Below are 8,146 nucleotides of genomic sequence, written 5' to 3' on the forward strand. Positions count from 1 at the left end.
ATAGCAGTACCAGGAGGGTAGGGAAAAGGTGAGGGTAGGGAAAAGGTGAGGGTAGGAAGGGGAAACTGATCAAAATGATTGATGCATAATTCTTGTCCCAGGAGGAGGAACAACAGAAACGTGTGTGGAGACAGTGGTTGGTGTAAGACATGAAAACAATATGTTATCAAGGGGTCATGAGGGTGGGAATGGGGGAGGAAGGAGAAGAGGAGGAACTGATACCAAGGGCTCAGATTGAAAGTAAATGTCTAGATAATGTTGATGGCAACATATGTACAAACATGCTTGACACAATTGATGTATGAATTGTTGTAAGAGCCCCCAATAATTTTTTTACATAAATAAATAATAAAATAGAAATACTTCTCTGTTGGCACAATGCTTACAATAATTGCCTGCTAACAAAAAGATCAGTGTTCAGACCCACCAGCGGCTCCTCAAAAGAAAGATGTAGTAGTCAGCTTCCATAAAGAATTTTTTTCTTAATTAACATTTTATTGACATATAATTCACATACCATATAATTCAATGGTTTAAATATATTTTAAAATTGTGAAGGGGGAGAGGGGAAGCTGGTAGCATTGATGATTATATAACCTCACTCGGTGTGATTGAACAACATAATTGACTGTGAGTGGGTATATTGGATTGTGTAAGATAAATCAGTAAAACTATTATGTAATAAATAAAGTATATCTGATAAATAAAAATACTTAGGGAAAAAAAGTTGTGTGATCATCACCAAAATCAATTTTAGAACATTTTCTTCATTATTATACTCATTATTAGCTTCCTCTTTACCCCCAACCTCTCCTGCTATTACCCAAAGAAACTATTAATCTAGGTACTCTCCAATGATTTATACCTACCCTGGAGTTAATACAAATAAAATAATATAATAAAAGCAATTAGAGCTCAATTTTTTTTAAGCAGAAAAGAAGAAAACTAGAACAATGAAAAATAGGTCAAAAGGGAAAAACATGACAAGGTGTTAAGTCTTAACCTAACTATATGTGCATTAATCTACTTCTTAATATGCTGTCTGAGGGAAAGGCTATTCACATCCCTAGTTATCAGTCAAAGGAGATTCTCTGGAGATTTAACGCACATGGGGCCTCTGCAAATGGATTTTGGGCATTCACTGTCATCCGTAGCCTTCTGCAACCTGGGTGTTCAGAATTTAAGCTGTAATACATTTCCCTCCTCCAGTCTTGTATTTTATTATTTACAATCCTTGGATCACACAGGCTGGTGTGCTTCTTTCATGTAGATTTAGCTGACACCTCACTTAGATGACTCCTTGGTTTAAGACAAGCTTTTGAGAACCAAGACTGTTCTTTCTATTAGCCAAGCACCATCTGATTTCTCCACCACACTTGGCTATAGCACCCAAATTACCTTGAATTGGTCCATTCATGAGGGTAAATGTAGAGAAGGACCACATCATAAGAATGGATTGTTATTAGGTTAGGGATTATGGTTAAGTGCAAGCTGAAAATCCATATATTTATGGTTTATATATATCCTCCACTACAGTGACAGCATGATCAGCTTTTTTGAAAGATAATATAAGTAACTTACGTGGGGCCTTTGGTAAGTCTAATATAATCATTAAACTAGCCAATGGTATATAATGAAAAATATTATTAAGACAAGGGGAATATTGATATTTAGGAAATCTTTTTAGACTAAACACATGAGATGTTCGCTTACATTTAAAATTTCAAGTGACTGAATCCTTTTTAAGAAGACAATGAGGAATCAAGAAGACTGCGATACCGTCCAGAAATTTGGGAAGTGAATCCACGTCAAAGCTCATGAAGGCTGTTGGCAGAATTCAGTTCCAGGGAGGACTGAGGTCCTTGATTCTTTGAACTGTTGGTAGGAGAACATTCTCAATTTCTTGAGACCACCCACATTTGTTGGCTAATGTCCCCCTTCTAAGCCAGCAAGTGCAGAGGGGATGCTTTTCATGCTGCAAACATATCTGACTTCTCCTGTCTCATCTCTCCTGTTCTTCCTCTTCTGAAGGCTCATGTGATCATACTGCACCTACTCCGATAACCCGGTTTAAGGTCAGCAATTCCACCTGCAAAGTCCCTTCCCAAACATACCTTCATTAACAATTGAATAAACAAAAAATGGTTTCTTGTAGGGTGGAGAGGTATAGGGGATAATTTTAGAATTCTACCTACTAGTTTCATCTTGCTTGGATCCATAATCAATGCTCATGAAAGCATCAGTCAAGAGATTAAATGACACATTGCACTGGGTATATCTAAGGCACAAGACCTCTTTAAAGCGAAGGATGTTGCTTTGCAAAGATGTGACTTTGAGGTCTAAAATGCACCTAATCCAAACCATGGTATTTTCAATTGCCTCACATGTGTATGAAAGGTGGATATTCAATAAGGAAGAATCTATTCACCTGAATTATGATGCTGGTGAAGAATATTGACAGTGCCATAGACGGCCAAAGGAACAAACATCTGTCTTGAAAGAAGTTCAGCTAGATGCTCCTCAGAGGCAAGGATGGTGAAACTTCAGCACACATACTTCGGACATGTTGTCAAGAGAGACCAGTTCCTAGAGCAGGACCCCATTGTGTAAAGTAGCAGAACAGTGGAAAAGAGGAATGCTTTCGACAACGATGAATTGACATAGGGGCTGCATTGACGGGCTCAAACCTCAGAGCAATTGTAAGATCTTTATGCTCCCGGGAGATAATCCCTAAGATTCTATACCATAAATGAATAAGGAGGTATCTAAAGGGAGTCAAAGGCAGATTTTAAAAAAGCTAACATACATCCAGGAATAGGTTTTCGGCTCAATTCTTAGCTCCAATCTAAGAACAATTAGTTCTTACATGAGGGCTCTGCTTGATACTCGCCTTTAGGAAGGGAACATAGAAGATATGGTGCTATATCAAAGTGTGGTGAAGAGATTAAGTAATGCCTATCAGATAAAATAGCATCTGGGTCCTAAAGGTTTGTTTCCAACAACCAGCCATCTTAGTGAGATGTCAACTAAGTCCACCTGGAAGAAGCACACCAACATCAGTCACCAAAATATTGTAAATTATATAATCTGAAGCTGAAGGAGAGAATCATATCAGAAACTAAATTGTGAAATTCTGGGTTGCAGACAGCTAAGGATGTCAGTGGAAACCCAAGATATATTTGTGAGATCTACACAGAAAATAAGCCTTCGCTGAGGGATGGGAAGAAACTGGTAGCCAAACAGTGCATTGGAGAGATGACTACAGAAGATCAAAATGATACACCGGACTTGAATGGTTAAAACCTTATCAGTTGATCCTCCCTCTGATGCATATTGGGCATGATCTGGTTTTTAACATTTTTTGTGCCATTTTTGGTTGTTTTTCATATTAGGGTTTATCTCAGATGTATTTTGTCATTGGGGTGACTCTTTTGAATTTTTGTTATACATTTTTTTGTTTTTCAGTATATAAAATCCAGGACTGATGAACCAACCTATAGAGACAACAAGGAGAATAAGGGTTCCTAGGGGATGGGGTCCTAAAGGGAAGCTGATGTCAAGGAGTTCAAGAAGGAAGAGAATGTTTTGAAACGAATTGTTGTAACAATGGTACAATACTACTTGATGTGATTGAACTATGGAATGATACGGTATCTATTTCCCAATAAAATGCTTTGGGAAAAGGAAAAAAAGAAGGAAGACAATGAGGGTTAGACATAAGGCAGAAATTTCAGTAATACTCACTGCAGCAGAACTATGTCTATAGAACGAAGACGTCATAAAAGGTTAAGAAAATATGAAAGTGCCAAACATATGGTAGCTTTAAGTTATCTGTAGGAGCCTTCATGGCACAGTGGTTACAAGTTGGGCTGCTAACTGCAAAGTCAGCAGTTTGAAACCACCAGCTGCTCCCAGGGAAAAGACTTTCTAGTAGGAAAGGACTTTCTACTCCCATAAAGAATTACACTCTTGGAGACACAGCAGCCTTCTTCTCTCACAGCTTTAAGTCCAAAGGAGTATATCTGTTTTTTAAATTTCCAACACCTCTGTGTAAGGTAAAGTCCAGTGCACTTAGTAGGTTTCCTGACTAGGATCCTTCTGATGTGGCCTATATAGTATGCTGGACACTGAAAGAGGACAAAATCTAATGTACAGTTAGCCTACAGTATGGGACCTGGATCACCAAAGGCTAAAAAGAGACTTGGTTAAAAAAATCATGATTAGCCATATAATAAAGGTGAATTCTACCCTCGGGGGTCCGTATAAGCCAGTGGTTCTCAAACTGTGGGTCGCGACCCCTTTGGGAGTTAAATGACTCTTTCACAAAGGTCACCTGATTAATAACAGTAGCAAAATTACAGTTATGAAGTAGCAACGCAAATAATTTCATGGTTGGGGGGGTCACCACAACACGAACTGTATTAAAGGGTCATGGCATTAGGAAGGTTGAGAACCACTGGTATAAGCAATGTCAAGCATCTTCCCCAAGAGCCAGCCACCTCTGACCTGCTGTCCTCTACTCACCAAAGGAAGTGAAATCATCTTTTAAAACAAAGTGAAATTATCTTACATCACCATCACCCCCTTCTTGGTCATGAATCTCCATCACTGAACACCAGTGTATGCGTGTCCACCCAAGTAGGGTGACCACAGGGCATTGCTACATGGCTTAGACTAGTCATTCCTCTCCCACCCACCCCCAAATGAGAAAATGCCCTCAGCTAAAGTGAGGCCTGCCCTGGAGAAGCAGTCTTTATGATATGCAAATGAGAGAGTGATATTCCCATAAGGATTTATAGCCTGGAAAACACTGTGGTGCGGTTCTGCACTGACTTAAAGCACTTTGCTTGATGCTAGCCTAGTGAGAAAAACTCGATTTAAGAAAGCTCTGCTCCACCCAGTGCAATTCCATTTGAGGGAGGGGCACCCCACATACCTTTGAAAGGAAAATTCAAGCTCAATCTCACTTAGGAACATAGATGCAAACTTCCTAAATAATTGCAAGCCAAACTCCACATAGCCAAGGATAAAATAAACTCATCATGAACTAGCTGGCTTTGTCTTGGGCAAGCAAAGATATTATAAAATCTAACATTATTCAGGCCTGCCCAGACCACACAGGTGCAAACGAAGAGGGAAAGAGAGAGAGAGAACCTCATCATGGCCCACCAAGTCCCGAGGATGACATCCACCCTCACAGCAGCCAAGGCACAGAGAGGACCATAGGGCTAGCCCCACCATGAGACACAGTGGTTCCCTTACTGCTGAAGACAAAATGGATGCATAAGCAAATGTAGTGAAGAAAGTGATGGTGCCCTGTGATCAAAAGACATGGCATCTGGGATCTTACAGGCTTGAAGTTGAACAGGCAGCCATCTATCAGGGAAACAACTAAACTCACATGGAAGAAGCACACCAGCCTGTGTGATTGTGAGGTGTCAACGGGATCAGGTATCAGATATCAAAAGATCCAAACCAAATACTTATAAGGAGGGGGACTGGAGAGGAGACCCAAAGCCCATCTGTAGACGATTGGACACCCCCTCACAGAAGGGTTACAAGGAAGGGACGATTCAACCAGGGTGCAATATAGCACCAAAGAAGCACACATCATTCCTCTAGTTCCTGAATGCTTCCTCACCCAACTACCATGACCCAATTCTGCCTTACAAATCTGGCTAGACCGGAGTACACACATGTGTACAGATAAGAGCTCTCAACATGTGGAATTCAGGGCAGATAGAGTCCTCAGGAATAGTAGTGGGAGTAGCGATATCATGAGAGCAGTGGAGTGCCGAGAGGGGAACCCAACACAAGGTTTGATATATAGCCCCCTCCCCAAGGGGGATGAATAGCAGAAATGTAGGTAAAGAGAGACAGCAGATAATATATGATACAAAATAATAATAATACTATATTTGATCAAGGACTCACAAGGGTGGAAGAGTAGGAGAGGGGAGAGAAAAAGCGCTGATACCAAGGGCTCAAGTAGAAAGAAAATATTAGAAATGATGATGGCAACATATGTACAAGGGTGCTTAATACAACTGAATGATGGATTGTTATAAGGTTTGTAAGAGCCTCCCCAATAGAATTATTAATAAATAAAAAATAGAAGGGCAAGAAAAACATCTAACATTATTCACCACATTAACCGATTAAAATATTTGGGAAAATGTTTCAATAATTGCTAAATAACTTACTAAACTTAAGTGCTTACAAGAAAAATGGCAAACTGGGGATGAAAGATGATTTTCGTTAGCTTTATTACATCATAAACAGAAATATTTAATGTAAGGAACAAGATTATGATACCCACCACGACTTCTTATATTCAATGAAGGAAAATCAGTTATTACCCGCATCATGATTCTATATACAGAAAATCTAAGAAACTACAAATTATACACAACAAGGTTGCCTGCTCATCCATAGACATAATCAACATATGTTAATCAGTTATTGTTCCTATGTCCTAATAACGTAAGTGTAACAAAAAGCAGGCCTCTCTCTGTAAAGCCGATTCTCACAGTGAACTGCTGGGGGAGAGTAGAACTATCCATGGGGTTTATACCATGGAAACAGATCACCACTTCTTTCTTCCTTGGAGCTTTGGAGGATGCCGATGCACAGCCAAGTTTGGATGTCACTGCTCTAAATTTTATTTTGCTATCTTGGTAATATGTTATAATGAAATTAGTAGCAAAATTCTTGCTAGAGTATTTTCAAAGACAAAGATAATGCAAAATGTTTAAGTGGGCATGTTCGGCTGCCATTTAGTGGCAGAATATTGAATAGGCTGCCAGACGAACAAACAAATGTGTCTTGAAAGAAGTACCCACACAGAATGTGCCTCAAATAGGAGGATGACTCGATTGTGCCTCTCATATTTGGGACATGCTGTCAGGAAGAACCATTCTCCGCAACAAGACACCACGCTTGGTAGAGGGTCAGTGGCAAAGAGGAGGTGGATTGCCACCGTGGCTGCAACAGTGGGCTCAAACACAGCACAGCTTGTGGATGTGGATAACTATATGGGCCCTTCAGTGTGCCAGGCACTGTTGCTGTACTTATATTATCCTAATCATAAAATCAGGCTGGTATCTTAATTTTCACAAATCTTTACCTTGACCTTTGGAGAATACCAATGGTCACACAACGCTAAGCTGAGAGAGCCTGGGTCTCAAACCCCAGTAGCACCCCCAAAGTCCATTATGCTTTCCAACTACTGGTCCTCACTTCCAGTTGTTGTAAAGAATGTGGTCATAAGTGTGTGATTACTCATTCAGACACCCTCAAGTTTTACATAGGTGGATAGATAAATAAATAGACCCCAATGAGTTTCAAGGGGTTCTGGAATAAATCTAGCAGAAGCCGCACCTCACAAGAGGTGGTTGGCTGCAGCTGCGGGCTGCCGAGGACCACTCCGGGTGACCAGGCCCCGTGTTTTGCATGGGGCTGGGACCCATCCGCTCTGCTTACGCACTGCCCGGTGGGGGCCGCACCCTGACCGCCCGGACCCCGGGGTGCGCAGTGAGATGGAGGCCCTGGAGGCCCCGGGAAGAGCAGGGTGATCCCGCCGAGTAGATCAAATGCCGTAACTCCCACGTTCCTTCGTCTTGCCCTTGACCATGGATCTCATGTTCATCCTCGTGACCGCGGCCAGCGCTCTGGTCACCTGTGCCGCCGCTGCTCTCGCCGCGTTGGCAGCCGTCAGAAGCCTGAGGTCTCTGAAGAAACGGAGCTCTGGGCAGAATGAGGGCACTCAGGCGTCTGCTAAGAACCCCGCACCCACTTTCAAGACAGCAGCGAAGATGGAACAGGAGACGCACCAAGAACTGGGCAAGAAGGAACGCCACCCCCAAACTTCGTAAGTGTCAAATGCAATTTGGTGACATGGCTGGCAGCCAACACAGTGCCCATCACACCAGGCTCCTTTCCGGCGGTACAAACAACAACAACAACAAACTAGCAGCTGGAGCCGCAGGCACAGGCTTGGCTAGTCTCCCAAGGACACACAAAATGAAGGTCACGCTCCTGTAAAGCCGGTTTTCAGAGTTAGGGGTCATGAAAGAGATGGCATCTCAAGGAAGACTCAAGAGGGGAAATTCGTCAGTGTGTGCTTGTGTCTTGGCAGAATCGTGCC

This window comes from Echinops telfairi, unplaced genomic scaffold, assembly GCF_000313985.2.
Source record: "Echinops telfairi isolate 266 unplaced genomic scaffold, ASM31398v2 ScPeMD7_14;HRSCAF=57, whole genome shotgun sequence".
NCBI lineage: Eukaryota > Metazoa > Chordata > Mammalia > Afrosoricida > Tenrecidae > Echinops > Echinops telfairi.